The following is a 17075-nucleotide window of genomic DNA, read 5'->3' on the forward strand; positions in this document are numbered from 1 at the left end:
GCCAAAACCGGGATTTTTTCATGTTTATCTTATGGAAACTTACCTTAATCACATTAGATCAACCCTAATCCGATTTTTTGATATATATGACTATAATCTTGATCTAATTAAAGATATTTATCATCTAATAAAATATTTAATTTCCTTATATGATAATTAATTAATTATTTTGATTATTTTGGTAATTATCTTAAAAGAAATCTTGGATAAATCAAATATAGATAATTAGAATATTAATTGTTAATTGGAATTATTTGTTATTTGATCCTCCATGTTTTAAATGTTTAAAACTTGCCCTCACGTTTTGAAATTTATATTTGTGATTAAAAGTTTTAATTTAGACAACTTAAATTTCAAACCCTACGTTTTAAAAGGTTTAAAACACAACCCTATACTAATATGATATTACTAGAATAATATATATATATATATATATATATATATAACTAAATGCTAGTCTTACCGTTAGTAGGCCTCATTCACGAAGCCGATCTATAAGGTGGGTATAAGGTTGCGGCCTATAAAATGGCGCTTATTGGGTGTACACTCACACCCACTGCTTGCTTGATTGGTGGAGGGTCGTTAGCCGAACGGGTAGGATAGGGCAACCTCATCCTCTCATTAAAAGTATAATAAGTAATACAAAGTAACTACATGTTTTTTAAAATTTCCCAATCTTAGTTACTTTAGGAAAAGTGAATTGATGCAATCCTATGAAATTACACTTTGCACCCTTGCTAAGAAGTTAGTGGAGCGTGTGTGGTTTACCGGCACACTAATTGGTTCTAAGCAAAGGTGGCAAAGGGTGATTCATTGTTTATCATAGTTCGATGGAGCATGTGTGGTTTACCGGCACATCGAATAGGTGATCGTTACAATGAAGGCACCATGTGAATTTGCATGGTAATTCACACCCGCTTTGTGATCCTCGGTATCCCAGTCACAAACAAGAGGGGCATATCGAGATTTAAACATGCCATTGAATAGTTTCCATGAATCTCATCCGAACCTAGGAATTCTCAATACACTTAGGACTAATAGTTTAGGTCTTGTGATGGAGAATTAGTGAATCGTCATTCACTTACCTTCAATTTATTTTCATGTTAGATTACGGCATCCCTTTTCTAGTATGTAAATGTTATTGTTGGATCCTAACCCTAATTTTTCTTATTTGGTGATAATTAGGGATTCTTATTCTAATCTATCTTTGTCCTTTCTATAGATGTCGAACGCAAACAACGTTGCTGCTAGTTCTTTCACGTTGATGAGCCTTTGCCAAAAGGTCACCTTCGATGGAATGAACTTTAGCGAATGGATAAGATACATTCGCACCATTGATCTCTATGAGGATAAGGAGTATGTCCTCGATGAAAAGCTTGAGAAGATCAACCCCGAAATCGCTACTCCGGCTGAAATCACCACTTTTGAGACTCATGAGCGAGATGCAACGAAGGTACATTGCATCATGATTGCCACCATGAACTCCGAATTCCAAAAGTCCTACGAGGACATGTACCCGTACGAGATGCACCAAGACTTATTGGAAAGATACCACCAAAACGCGATACAAGAGCGTTATGAGATTTTCACTAACATGATTTCCGCTAAGATGGGTCATGGAGAATCTCTTACCGTGCACCTGCAAAAGATGCAAGGGTATGTCGACCGCCTTCGCAAGTTAAATGTTGACTTTGGGGAAGACTTGGCGACCGACATGGTGCTTCACTCTTTGCCTCCGATGTACAACCAATTTAGGATGACCTACCACATGAACAAAGAGGAGGTCACCCTAAGCAAACTCCAAGGTCTCTTGAGGGTCGCTGAGAGCAACTTCAAAGACAAGTCTGTTGCACCTACTCCCAATCCGCCTGCTGCTCCTGTCTTGGCAATTGGTCAAGTAAAGGGAAAGAAGAGGAAGGCTTCATCGAAGAACTATCACAAGGTTAAAGCTCGAGATGGTGCCTCTTCTAGTGGGACCAAAGTTGATCCCACTAAGCCTTGTCCTAACCCGAAGGAGGTAGAATGCCACCACTGCCACAAGATAGGACATTGGAAGAGAAGCTGCCCAGAATACTTGCAAGCAATCAAAGAAGGAAAGATCAAGCCATCTTTCGCAGGTATATACACAATTAAATCTAATGATTCTAATCATGCTATTTCTTGGGTTCTTGATACCGTTTGTGGTTATCACATTTGTTCTAATGTGTAGGGACTAAGAAGAAGTAGGGATGTGGAGCAAGGAAGGATCAATCTAATCATGGGGAACAGAAGATCGTCGCCTGTGACCAAGATTGGAGTGTATTCTTTAGTGCTTAGGAATAATTTATGTTTAGATTTGAACAATTGTTGCTATTCGCTAGAAATGGATAGAAACATCATTTCATTTCATGGTTTATATAGACAAGGATTTAGATTTTCTTTTAATAATGAGAATGGTTCTATTTTGGCTTATCTAAATGGTGTCTTTTACTTTGAAGCTATACCATGTAATGGAATATATGAAACTGTTATGATTGTTGATAACTCAGGAAATGATGTTTTGAATATTGATTCTTCCAATAGTATGGATAAATAATCCTTGTGGCATTGTCGTCTTGGACATGTCAACAAGAAACGCATAGCCCAACTCCAAAAGGATGGAGTGTTGGAGTCATTCGACCTTAGGGAAGATGACACATGCGAGTCTTGTTTACTTGGAAAGATGACTAAGTCACCCTTCACAAGTACTTGTGAAAGGGGTGAGGGGCTATTGGACCTAATACATACCGATGTATGTGGACCCTTTAGATCAACCACGAAGGATGGGAACCGCTTCTATGTGACTTTTACTGATGATTATAGTAGATATGGGTATATCTATTTAATCAAGCAAAAGTCAGAAACCTTTGAAAAGTTCAAAGAGTTCAAGAATGAAGTGGAGAATCAATTGGGCAGGAAAATCAAGATGTTTCGATCCAATCGAGGAGGAGAGTACCTAAGTCTTGAATTCCACGATTATCTCAAGGAGTGTGGATTAGTTTCACAATTGACACCTCCTAGGACACCGCAGTTGAATGGTGTGGCAGAAAGGTGTAATCGAACCTTATTGGATATGGTTCGCTCTATGATGAGTCGTGCTTCACTACCTATTTTCTTTTGGGGGTATGCCTTAGAGACTGCCGCCCATATCCTTAACCGAGTCCCTACTAAGAAGGTTGCCAAAACACCTCACGAGATGTGGACAGGGAAAGCTCCCTCGTTGGCACACATCAAGGTTTGGGGTTGCGAGGCTTTCGTAAGACGAGATACTCACGACAAGCTTGAACCTCTAAGTGAGCGTTGTATTTTCATCGGCTACCTGCAGACATCCTTTGGATATCTCTTCTATAGACCAAAGGACAACGTTGTCTTTGTTGCGAGGAGAGGAGTTTTCCGAGAGCGAGAACTCATAAGCCAAGGAGATAGTGGGAGGCAAATCGAACTTGAAGAGATTCAAGAGTCGATAGATGAAGGAACCTCTACCGCTGGCACTCAACCCGAGGAGGAAACTCCGGTTGAACCAATTGACGAGTCCTTACCTCTTAGACGTTCCGATAGAGTTAGAGTGCATCCCCAGTTTTATGGTTATCATATTACTACCGAAGGGGACACGTATATTAGATGGTACACTAGTAAATCTTGATGAACCTAATAGCTATAAGGAAGCCATGTCAGGCCCGGAGTCTGCGAAATGGAAAGAGGCAATGGATAGCAAGATCCAATCCATGTATGATAACCAAGTTTGGAATTTGGTTAATTATGTGCCCGGACGTAAGACCGTTGGGTGCAAATGGATCTTCAAGAAGAAGACCAACGTGGATGGGAACGTGCACACATATAAAGCGCGATTGGTTGCGAAGGGCTTTACTCAAACTCCAGGAGTTGACTATGATGAGACCTTCTCACTAGTTGCGAAGATTAAATCTATTAGAGTGATGCTAGCAATTGCCGCATTTCATGATTATGAAATTTGGCAAATGGATGTCAAGACCGCCTTCCTTAACGGAAAGTTGGCTGAGAATGTTTACATGGCTCAACCAGATGGGTTTGTGGATCCGAAGCATCCAAATAGAGTGTGTAAGCTTGAGAAGTCCATTTATGGACTTAAGCAAGCGTCTCGCAGATGGAATCTTTGCTTCGATGAGAAAGTCAAAGAGTTTGGATTTGTACGAAGCGAAGACGAATCTTGTGTATATGTCAAAGCCAGTGGGAGTGTAGTAAGCTTCCTCGTTCTATATGTCGATGACATATTACTCATAGGAAATGACATCATGACTCTGCAGGAATTCAAGTCCTGGCTCGGGAAGTGTTTCGCTATGAAGGACCTCGGAGAGGCTTCTTACATTTTAGGAATAAGGATAGTAAGAGAAAGAAGTAAGAGACTAATTGGACTTAGTCAGAATACTTACTTAGAGAAGGTACTAAAACTTTTTAGTATGGAAAACTCAAAGAAGGGAGAACTACCGATACAAGGTAATGCCAAGTTGAGTAAGACTCAAAGTCCGAGTACTGAAGCCGAAATAGCAGAAATGAGCCGAGTACCATACGCTTCTGCAGTTGGCTCAATCATGTATGCTATGACTTGTACTCGCCCTGATGTAGCCTTCGCTTTGAGCATGGTTAGCAGATATCAAGGGAACCCTGGCAAAGCACATTGGATTGCGGTGAAAAAATCCTTAAGTACCTTCGGAGGACAAAGGAATGGTTCTTAGTCCTTGGAGGGAGTGATGACTTGAAGGTGCGAGGGTATAGTGACGCCAGTTTTCAGACCGACAGGGACAACTACCGTTCGCAGTTGGGTTGGGTCTTTACCCTGAATGGAGGAGCAGTAACTTGGAAGAGTTCCAAGCAGGAAACCGTAGTTGATTCAATGTGCGAATCAGAGTACATCGCAGCGAGCGAAGCGTCGAAGGAGGCAATATGGCTAAAGAACTTCATTGGAGATCTTGGAGCTGTACCTGCCATAAAGGAGCCCATGGAGATTTTCTGTGATAACGAAGGTGCGGTTGCCTTGACCAAGGAACTGAGGGATCATGGTAGATCAAGACATATCGACAGAAAATATCACTTCATTAGACATCGTGTAGAAGAAGGGCAACTCATAGTTAAGAGGATATCATCAGAAGATAACCCAGCAGATCCGCTTACGAAGGGACTGAGTAGGGTTAAACACTTGCAGCATGCTAGGAGTATTGGGCTGAAGGATGATATTAACATAGATTAGATAGTATTAGAAATGTGTAATAGATAAATGTAATTAACATTTGGCGATTAAATAAAGGAGTTTTATTTATGAGTAATGTTATTGTCTTATGTTGATCGTTTAACTATTGTTTCACTTTGCATGTTTTGACTTCCAGAATAATTGAGTTTATTAGGAATAATCGAATTGTTCAAATTGTCCACAATCGTTCATATGTTGGAAGTAGATATGAATGAAGATTGTCATGAATTGGTGTGTAGATTGTCTAAATGGTGTTAGACATAGCAAAGGGTTGCTGCAACGTTCATGAGTGCTTATGAACTAGTTTTGAGCATTGGAACAAACCCGCACTTGCTGGAATCACTTTATGGAGTATGATATAAAAGGTGATCGCAAGACGATAATATCATATAGTCTTAAAACCTAGATATATGGTTTATTATTTGTTAATTGATTGTACATTGATAATGCGAAAACGCATCAATAACTCGATGTTATAAAACGCATTGTTGTGTATAGTCGGTTAATGAATAAGTAAATGCATATAAGTCGAAGTTTATCTGTAACTTTTATCAAAGAAGGTAAAAGCGATATCTCGGCCGCTCGATGATTTGATTTGACTTATGTGCCGGGCCCGGTCAGAACTGAATTGATGTGTTCGATTAAGTTCTATGTCGAATAAATCGGAGATCGAGAAACCTAAATGTTTGACTAACCATTCCATAGGATTGTCAGCATGATATCTAACAGAGGACTGTACGATCCCTTATCTAAAGGACAAGATTGATTAGATCAGAGTTTGACAGCGTCTTTGAGAGCTACGATTGCAAACCGGATTGTATTTGTATAGTTACTAGACTTATCCAAGTGGGAGACTGTTGGAATAGTGTCTAAGGCTGCAACTATATTAGGCAAGTATTTGACCCGGTTGTGCATGGTCCTTTTGGGTTGCCTTCACCATAGCAACTTGATGGGATGATTTATTAAGAGAGAGTAAATATTATAAAGAATAATATATAGTTATTTGATTAATATAAGTCAGAGAATTAATTGGAATTAATTTGGTGACTTAAAGAGATTAATTAAATAAGAGGGTATAAACTGTCAATTGTTTGATAGTTAAACTTGAGACTGTAAATCCATATAGATATGGATTGGACGAATTCTAGGAGCTAAAGGATAGCTCAAAATCGTCCATGATGTTATCTAGGAATGGATTTGGATAGCCTTAAGAGAAGATTATCCAATTAGGGTTTAGACTGTAACCCTTAAGGAGTCTACAAGTATAAATAGACCCCATGGGTAAGGGAAATCGGCATCTCACCTAAAGTAAGAGAACTCTGGCCAATTTCCTCCCCTCTCCTCTCTCCTAAATCATCTTCCTTGCTATTGGTGTTTGTTAGCCATTAGAGGAGTGACATTTGTGACTTTAGAAGCTCCAAGACAACAAGATCAACAAGGAATTCAAAGGTATGGTTCTAGATCTGTTTCAATGTTGTTATATAACCTAATTAGGCATTAGAAGTCTTGGACCCATGATTCTAACAGATCACATAGCATCTCAACATCCTAACCATGATTCTGACCTAACCGGTCACTAACATAACATTACCCTATATCCCGAGTACCGACCTTAACCAGGTCAGTAACATAACATTACCCTAAATACCGGGTACCGACCTTAACCAGGTCACTAACATAAACCCATTCTAAATACCAAGATGCAGATCTAACAAAGCAATAACATAACAAACAATACCCAGATTTCCATCCGATAAAGGGCCGGCCTTGGTGTCCTAGACCCTGTCGATATAGTGAGGATAACTCACCTTGCAACTGTCGAACTTAAAAGATAAGACCAAGTTGCTCCGACCACCGACACGATCTTCACCACAGAACACTACCAAAGAACCAATTCCATAAATACCAAAATTACCAAAATATCCTTGGAAGTCAAAACTAGTAAACTCTTGGTCAAATTCAAAGTCCTCAGTCAAAGTCAACCTTCCTGGTTGACTTCTACTCACCGAGTACACATGTCGACTCGTCAAGTTCTTATACTCAGAAACTCCCATAGCACGACTCACCTCGTCGAGTCGCCCCAAGACTCGTCGAGTTCAACGATCTCGGAATTCCCTCCTGTCCAACTCATTGAGTCGCCAATCGACTCACTAATCCATAGCTTTAACCAAAAAAGGTTGGGGTTATGCGACCTGACTCGCCGAGTCCAAGAACAGACTCGCCGAGTCCAAGGCAACCCTCAATAGACTCGTTGAGTTGTTCTTCCAACTTGCCGAGTCCATGCACATGTTCATACAACTCGTCGAGTACACTCATGTGACTCGCTGAGTCTCTCCAGTTCTCAATCTATTCATAGGCTTTTTGAGCCATGCAGGGGCTCCAAACCATAGATCCACTCTTCTACAACCCAATCATCACATAAAGTTGCAAACTTTACATGAGACCAAGGAGATATAGGCTCAAAACACACTATGGCTAGGTTTAAGGACTAAGGGGCTTCACCAACAACTCTTAAACAGAAACTTTAAAGCATTATGGACCATCACAAGCCTAGATCTGGAGTAGCAACCTCAGATCTAAACTACAAACCCGAAATAGATCTCAAACAAGCTAAGTAACTCCCAAAACAACCACCAAGGATGAACCAAAAAGGAAATAGCTTAAGACAATGGCTCCTTACCTCTGAGATGTACCCAAACTGATGTAGATCCCATATCTATACAATCCCCTTGATGCTAGCTTCTAATTTCTCAAGCTCCTTCCACCAAATTCCTCTTCCAAGCTCTAATCTCCTCAACAATAAAGCCTCACACGAAATTAGGGTTTTCTTGAACTCTCTAGGGGAATAAGAGGCTGGGAGAAAGACATAAAGTCCTTTAAATAGGGTGCAAACCCTAAGATTGGGGTTTTCTCATTCCAGCACCAACTCGTCAAGTCCAGCTTCCGACTCGGTGAGTTGGTCACTTAATCCGTGACCCAAACCCGCTCCGACTCGGCGAGTAAGCGTACCTACTTGTCGAGTCCCTTCTTCGAAATTACACTTTAAACCCTTAAATCATACTTCTGAAATTCGGAATGTTACACCAAAATCAACAAAATTATAGTCTAAATTGATCTACAAACTGTAAACTAAATTTTGGAAAAAAAAAAACCGCAGGTCAATCCGACTTAAAATGAATGAGTTATGGTTGTTTAAAATTTTTCACAGATTACAACATTTTAAAAATGTTGTTGAAAAGTTGAAATTTTCCAGCTTTGATAGCTCAACTTTGAAAGACTGTAACTCATTGAGTATAATACCAGATCAACAAAATTATAGTCTAAATTCATCTACAAACTGTAAACTAAATGTTGGAAAAAACCGCAAGTCAATCCGAGTTAAAACGAATGAGTTATAGTTGTTTAAAAAATCTCACAAATTACAAAATTTTTAAAATGTTGCTGAAAAGCTGAAATATAACTAAAAAATAAATATTACCTCTTACGCCATATTCTATAAATGCCTCTCGTAATTGGTAATGCGGACTTCAATAACTCGAAAGTCGAGTTCCATCGGGTAGGGGTGTCACCACATAGAAACTTCTTCGTTTGTAACCCACAATCTTTCATTGCCTTCTTGAACTTGTTTATTCTTTGTGGTGACAATCTAATATACTGTACCGCCTTTTGGATACACTCAACATGATAGTTTTGGTATTTTAGTCCATCATTTACGATAAGGTTTAAAATGTTGGTCATACACCTAACTCGGAAATGCTTTCCACCATCGTAAAGATGGGGCAACCTTTTTACCAAAAAATCAATTGCCTTGTCGTTTGTAGCGGCGTTATCCAAGGTAATGGTCATGCCATTTTTCATTCCCCATCCGCGAATACAATCGAGTAATTCTCGGCCCATATCCTCTCCCTTATTGCTATCTATCTCCTTAAAGTTTATAATTCTCTTGTACATTATCCAATTCTCATCTATGAAGTGAATCGTAACCACCATGTAAGTAGTCCTTTGACAAGAAGATGTCCAAGTGTTCATTGTCAAATGTATAGCGATGTTTGGGTTACTTAAAAATTGAAGCATTTTGGTTCTTTCTTCTATGTAAAACTTGGAAACATTCTGGGATATTGTATGTCTAGATGACAACACGACATTAGCATTAAGTGTGTTGGTGTATTCCATAAAAGCCTCATTTCAACGAACTTAAAAGGTAGTTCACCTACCACAAAAAGGTTTAGTAATGCATTTTTGATCCTAGCGTCGTCGTGTTTCCATGTTTTAACACTAGTCTCCCCATTTGACTCCTTTAGATTCAATTTGGTTTGTGTTTGATCTTGCAGCTTATCTGGGTTTTTTTGACACCTACCCACGTGTTTGAGTAAACTAGAAGTCTCGTTTCTTTCCACATCCGCCTTTAGTAGTTTTTCACATCAATGGCATTTTTCATATCTTTTTTTGATACCATCATCCTCTTCTATCATAACTTTATCAAATGTGTCCCAACAAGAGGATGTTTCTTTGCCACTTTTTTTTTTTTTTTTTTTTTTTTTTTTTTTTTGTGTGTGTGACTTGTTTTCGTTTTCCCATTTGTTTTCATTTTCGTTTGTTCAAATTTGACTGATCATCTTTTGTCGAATCGTCAACTAAATTAATTTGTGGTGTATTCTTAATAAATTCCTCTTCATCAACATTCGTAACCTAGTTTACATATAGTTACAATAAAAATATTTTCACAATTAATCAACAAAATATAACAACAAACTTTGTAACTTTCAACAAAAATTAACAAAATTCAACCAAAAATCATAACCCTAGTTTACATACAATCATAAAATATAAAAAATAATAGTTATTATAATGATAATAATAATAACTTTTTGACAACAAATAACCTAAATATGACAACATACTTCATGGCATTCAACAAAAATTAACAAAAATCAACAAAAAATCGTAACCCTAGTTTACATATTATCACAACAACTTTTTCACAATTAATCAAAAAAATATAACAATATACTTTATAACTTTCAACAAAAAACCTAAATATGATAACATACTTTATAACTTTCAACAAAAATTAACAAAAATCATAACCCTAGTTTACATACAATCATAAAATATAAAAAATAATAATAATAATAACTTTTTGACAACAAATAACTTAAATATGACAACATACTTCATGATATTCAACAAAAATTAACAAAAATCAACAAAAAATCGTAACCCTAGTTTACATATTGTCACAACTTTTTCACAATTAATCAAAAAAATATAGCAATATACTTTATAACTTTCAACAAAAATTAACTTTCAACATACTTTATAATTTTCAACCAAAAATCATAACGCTGGTTTACATACAAGCAGAAAAAAAAAACTTTTTGCCAACAAATTAGCTTAAATATAACAACAAACTTCATGAAATTCAACAAAAATAAACAAAATCAACAAAAAAATCATAACCCTAGTTTAAATATAGTCACACCAACAACTTTTTCACGACCAAAATATAACAACATGGTTTATGACATTCACCAAAATTTAACAAAAATCAGCAAAAAATCATAACCTAGTATACATATAATAACAATAATTTTTTTTTACAAGGATTCAACTAAATATAACAACATTCTTTGTTAATTCAGCAAAATTTAACAAAAAAAAACAAAAATCATAACCCTTGAGGTTCATCAACATCATCTCTAACCCAATTAGCATTCCGAATTTTTGATTCCATTACTTCAAAATCGAGACTTGAGTAGTTTGAGATTCAAAGAATTCGATTTTCACTTGAGAGACGGACGGAACGTTTGTTGAGACTTGCCAGTAGCGCTGTTGATTGTTGAGACTTGGAGAAGGGGTACATCCGAGTACTACTCCACACTTGGATTATTGAAGATTCAAAGATATGTCTTTCAGTATTAACATCTTACAATTACGAATACGTGGTTGTAGTTAAGGGTAGGGAATAAAATTGTAAGCCGTCGAAGACTCAAAGCAAATTCGCAAAGCCTAATAAATTGATTTTTTAAAGCAAGTCCAACCGGTTTTAAACCCAGTAAAAATTAGATCGAATCAGGTAAAAAAAACAAACCAGTTTTGATGAAATCTTAGAATCGAGAACCGGCCTCAAAAAACTGGTCCAGTGTGGTCCGGTCCACCGATCCAAATACTCACTCCTAAGCAACATGATTGATTGATCCATTTGTCCAGCTTTCAACTTCTAACTTAATTTATTTCCATGATTTTTATAAATCTCACATTTATATTCCTTTTACATAATTTTCATTTTCAACTATAATATATATAGGCTATTAGGTGTTCAATAAAAAATGAAATGTAAAAAGAAAATAATAGTAAAATTTCGAAAATCTTAAAAGTAAATCAAGTTATAGATTGAAATTTAAGTACATTATAATTTCGCTAAATTATAAAAAACATTTGACTGTTAGAATATAGAATGAAGTAACTATTACCTATAGATTCTCATACTGGCATGCTGAAAATAATGTCTTTCCAAATCCAATAACAATCTTGCAAAACATAAATCAATCTTAGGTAAAATTCCGAACTTAATAACATTGATTGATATATTAAAAAAATATTTATTTGTATTTAACAGGTATAAAATATGTATTTATTACATATAAAAATCCTCATATACATATGGATTTTTGAAAAACTAAGACTGAGGTTCTTATATGTACGCAATATTACTCTTTCGACTACACAAACTCGGTGGAAATTAATTAAATGACCAGCTACCCTCAAATTCAAGCTCAACAGTACTGTTATTAATAAGTAATGTAATTTAGACGTAAATGATTCAAATTTTGTTTATTGGTTTAAGGTTTGAAGTTTTCATTTAAAAAACAGGAGTCACATAGCTAGAAGTCATCCCTCAGTTAATGTTGCTAATACTCGTTTGTAAAATAAATAACTGCTCAAGAATATTAATAAATTTCATTGGTTTGGCGTTAGAAAAATATAGGAGTCTGTAAATTCAGGATCACATTTAGCAATTTTGGTGCCTTTGGTGGTTAATTTTCAAAAGTGAAACAAAAGGTGATCTTTGAGTGATAAATAATCTGATGATGAGGTAATTTTTACCGAATAAAAATACAATGTAAGGGTATTACTTATGGATTAATTATTTGTGATAATTATTTGTGAAGATGAACATAATACACATACTCTATTAACAGTTTCACATAAATGTAATTGCATTTATATTGTCGTTTAAGAGACTCGTTATTTAAAATCAAATAAAAAGGTCGATTTCAAGGGGTTATAGGGATGTAATTTCAGTAAAATCAAATATACCAGGAGACAGGTAACATCGATGCAATGGTAGACACATCGAGCTGTTAAATACTGGCGATAAAAATACTTAATTTATGCTCCGGAAACTTGAATTTCTCTCATTTAAATGTGAGAGAGTTCACCATAATGAAGCAACAAAACAAAAACTAAATCAAGTAAACGAATGTGATGTCGATATAAAGAATACAGATGTTCCAAAACCACAAATGATCAGACTACAGGTTAAGCATTGTAGACTTTATAAAAAACGGATAAATCCGGTGGGTGTTGGAGGTTTAATTTATGCTTTCGTTGACACGTCCGCCGGGAGCCGGCAAACGTAACGCCTATCAAAAGCAACGACAAACGCACATCGGAATACAAAGGAAATAAACAGAGATTTTAAATTACCAGAGAACTGTGGAGGCGGAAGGCGGCCTGTAAACCGTTGGAGAGCGATGGAAGGGATTAGTCCAGGTCTAGGGTTTTATAGACGCGCACACGATAAATGACCTAAAAGAAAGAGAAACAGTTGCTATTTGGGCCTTTACATGTAACCTCACGATCACGATGTTATCTTTTGGGTTAAATTTCAAGGCTAACAAATAAAAAACAACATATTTGGGCCGATGCATAATCCAATTTTAATTTATATATATATATATATATATATATATATATATATATATATATATATATATATATATATATATATATATATATATATATATATATATATATATATATATATATATTAAAGTTGTGTTAAAAGATGAACGGTAATTGTCAAAGGATTGGCAAAATTGATCCATAAGTTTTTATATTTTTAGTAGTTTGAATTTTTTGGCACTAAACTTTGTAATATTGGCAATTTAGTCCCTTAAATTATTAACATTTGTGTAAGGATAATGATGGCTGCTGATACGTGTCATTCTCACGTCTCCCCCCACCGGTTCTGCCTCGGTTCCTGTGCTTCCTACAAATTTTTTTCTAAATCCCTCCATTTATGAAAAGACACTTCTAAACACAAAACATTCGATCGACGACGATATGACTGAGTCGGAAACCTGACGTAGCCGCTTCATAATGAAATCCCCATCGTCATCTTGGTACCAAATCGACCACTTATCTATTCGCTTAGGCTTGATGCCTGGCTCCCGATGGATTTGTAGGGCAAATTCATTCAGGTGCATCCTTGGTGAAGGGTGGTTTACTGCTACCATCGATGGCCAGTGTGATACCGAGAATCAATTCGCTGCCTGTTATGGTGTTCCGGGTGTGCGACAGAGGTAGTTTCGTTGTCAGCTTGCCCACGCCATTTCCACTGTCTCGTTTTCTCTTCTATTTGTTCCACTTTATAGGTACATCGATTAGACTACATTCTTCCTTTCTAACCTCCAATTTCCATCTGATTCCTTTTCTTTCATATTTTTGCTGCCTCATGGATTTGATCTGCTGCTCGATGTCTCCCCTTGGAGTTCTTCGTAATGTGTGATTAAGATGCATTTTGTCATTTTCAGATTGTTACGACTTCTTACCTACATAACTTCATATTAATCGTTTCTTTTATTCTTTTGATTAGGTCTAAACATCATCTAATCGTGGATGAACCTTCAAATTGGAAGCTTCATAAAGCTCGAGGTCAAGGCAGAAAAAAATATCATACATAAGTAAGTTTAGGTGTGTATTTTTCTATGTACGTGTTTGGCATGAGTATTTATGTCTTATGTGTAACCGTCCGTATGACAGTATGTAGGTCTATGTATCTCTATGTGTTTCTATATATGTATTTGTGTCATAGTGTATATATGTGTGTATCTTTATATATAGATGTTTCTATTTGTGTATGTGTTTTTATGTGATTTAGAGATTTTCCATACCATCTGCATATGTTGGTCTTTCAGTTTATACATTTCAAGTTCAGGTGCATAAATGGGACTCACATTATGCCCAAAATGCTTTTATAAGGATTGGTTGAGTTTTTTCATAGATTTGTTAAAGATTTTGCCTTTATTTACACATTAGGGTTTAATGTTTATTTCAAAGGTTTGGGCTTACAGTTAGCTTAGAGTTTCACCACAGTTGTAGCTAATTTCAAGATGCATCTTTAGATAATATTCTTTTCCTTTTTCCTTATTTTTATCATATATACAATGCCTACCGATCTCCCCTTTGCAAAACAAAGATCGGTGGCCTCAAGGATACTTATCCTGATGATATACTTGGCCTAGTTTTGAAGGTAAATGCTTTTAACTTGTGTTTTATAGTTCGTTTGAAAAATCTTGTACAACTTTTACATTGTTTTGTTGTAATTTCTCAGGCATTGATAGAAAAAACAAATATTAATCCCCCTGAAGTTGGAGACACTGTTGTTGGATCAGTATTATGACCAGACTCCCAGAGAGCAACTGAATACAGGATAACTTCTTTCTATGCCGACTTTCTTGGTATGAATGGAATTTAGGATCCCATTCCATGTTTAGTTTCCAAACAGAGAGAATTCAATTTTGTCATGTTCTTTTTAACTCCATGTTTCATAATAAAAGGAATCCAATTCCATTTATCTTTATTAAAAAACCAAAATACCCTCATAATCTAATAATTCCTTTTACATGATTGTCCAATAAATATAATGACTTACCTGTTTTTTATTTTGAGAAACTGTGCAAATTAGGACCGTCAACAGTCAGTGTTCCTCAGGTCTTGACTCAGTAGGTGATGTAGCTGCAACTATTAAAGTCGGATTCTATGAGATCGGTGAATATATTTTTTTCATTTAATTTTTATTACGACAAATTTATGGTTTGTTTATGAATGAATTTTATATATAAATAGGTATTAGTGTTGGGCTTGAATCTATGATTACTAGTCCTATGGCTTGGGATAACCCAAAAGTATAATATTTTTCTCCCTCTTTGTTAGTAATAATGATAAAGATTGTTCAATATCTCTCATGCTTTATTTGCATGAGGTGAAAAGCATGGTACAAGTCCAAGATTGTCTTCTTCCAATGAGAATCACATCAGAAAGTGTCGCCCAACGCTTCAAAGTAACAAGACGGGAACAAGATCACGCTGCAGTGACTTAAGTTAATTTATTATGTTTTTTTTCTTTTAAATAAAATTTTATTTTAATAAAATATTTTTTTATTTATTTGATAATGAATAGGTCGAGTCCAATAGAAAGGCTGCTACTGCAACTCCTGCTGAAAGATTTAAGGAAGAGATCATTCCAATTCCATCCAAAGTGAAAAATAAGAAATGAAGACGTCTTCCACTATTATTGTTACTGGGGTTGAAAGACAATAGAGTCGATATAAGTAATAATATAAAATAAATTTGTTTTTTTTTTTTTCTGAAAATGATGGAATGGAATCGAGGGCTTGACTCCAAAAATGGTCAGATACATGAGTTAGGGAGCACTATAGCATTTTACTTTTGTTCTAATTATCTTTAACATATACATTTTATATGTTACATATTGTTTTTGTAGTTACAGAACTGTTTACCAAAATATATTTGTAAATTGTCCTTACATACTATTTTTATGGTTACAAATTTTTTATTCTAATATTTTTGGACCAAACTGCCCCTACATACTGTTTCTATAGTTAAAAACTTTGATTTTAAGATTTTTAGACCAAAGTGCTCCCTGCACACTGTTTTTAAACTTAAAAAAAAATATTTTAACAGCTTTGGACCAAACTGCCCCTGCATACTAATTTTATAGTTAAAACAAATTTTATTTTAACAGTTTTGGATGAAAATGCCCCTGCATAATGTTTTTATACTTAAAATAATTTGAATTTAACAATTTTGGATGAAACAGCCTTTGCATACCGTTTTTTTTTATTTTTTTTTTTATTTTAACGGTTTTCAACAAATTGGAGCTATTGCTTTAGGAGCACCTATTGGGACTTAGTATGCGATTTAATCCTTAAAATTTTATAAATTTTAAAAGCCTAATTTTTCACCTATATTTTCTTTCTAAATGCAGGTACTTTCAAAGAACCCTCAACTAGTCTCTTCTAATTTCTGCATTTACAGTGAGTGTGAATCAATAAAAAAAATTATTTTCTGATTTTAAAAACAATATGAAAATGTTCATAATTCATAGTTGCATATATATTTTTATTTGCAGTTTGTTCCTGCAGGTTGTGTGTATGGTTCTTCATGGGTTGATTGGCAATAAACATTTATCCATACAAAGTAAGTGATTATTGATTAATAATAATATAAGTTGTTCAATTTCCATATTTTTAAAAAATTTACAGGCTAATTGGAATTATTGTTTATATGATCTGTTTACCTGCACATGGTGCAGTAATTGGAGCTTGGTTTGGGGCATGGCCTATGCCCCTTGACTGGGAAAGAACATGGCAGGTAACAATTCTAAGAACATGATTTGATGTTGTGCAATTCTAAAGTGAAGGGTAAAATGGTCATTTCACCTTCATTGACCATTGGTCAATGATAAGTTTCTAATCCGTTGACTTTTTAGGTGATGATCAACTAAGCAGAAAAGGTCAGATTGG

General features: G+C 35.5%; 1 long non-coding RNA gene and 1 other non-coding gene across 3 annotated transcripts; both read right to left on the reverse strand.

The window, feature by feature from the left end:
* Positions 1 to 10790: 10790 nt before the first annotated feature.
* Positions 10791 to 13084, reverse strand: LOC145012346 (uncharacterized). 2 transcript variants are annotated; one of them, XR_013664452.1, is made up of 3 exons: positions 12953 to 13066; positions 11716 to 11772; positions 10791 to 11122 (listed from the first exon to the last, which is right to left on the reverse strand). It is a non-coding gene; the product is annotated as an uncharacterized LOC145012346 (long non-coding RNA). The 2 variants fall into 2 exon arrangements; XR_013664453.1 differs by lacking the exon at positions 11716 to 11772 and having other exon boundaries at positions 12953 to 13084.
* Positions 12555 to 12698, reverse strand: LOC145013693 (small nucleolar RNA snoR137). Its single transcript, XR_013665240.1, has one exon. It is a non-coding gene; the product is annotated as a small nucleolar RNA snoR137 (small nucleolar RNA).
* Positions 13085 to 17075: the final 3991 nt, after the last annotated feature.

Source organism: Lactuca saligna, chromosome 8, assembly GCF_052625555.1.
Source record: "Lactuca saligna cultivar CGN05327 chromosome 8, ASM5262555v1, whole genome shotgun sequence".
Taxonomy (NCBI): domain Eukaryota; kingdom Viridiplantae; phylum Streptophyta; class Magnoliopsida; order Asterales; family Asteraceae; genus Lactuca; species Lactuca saligna.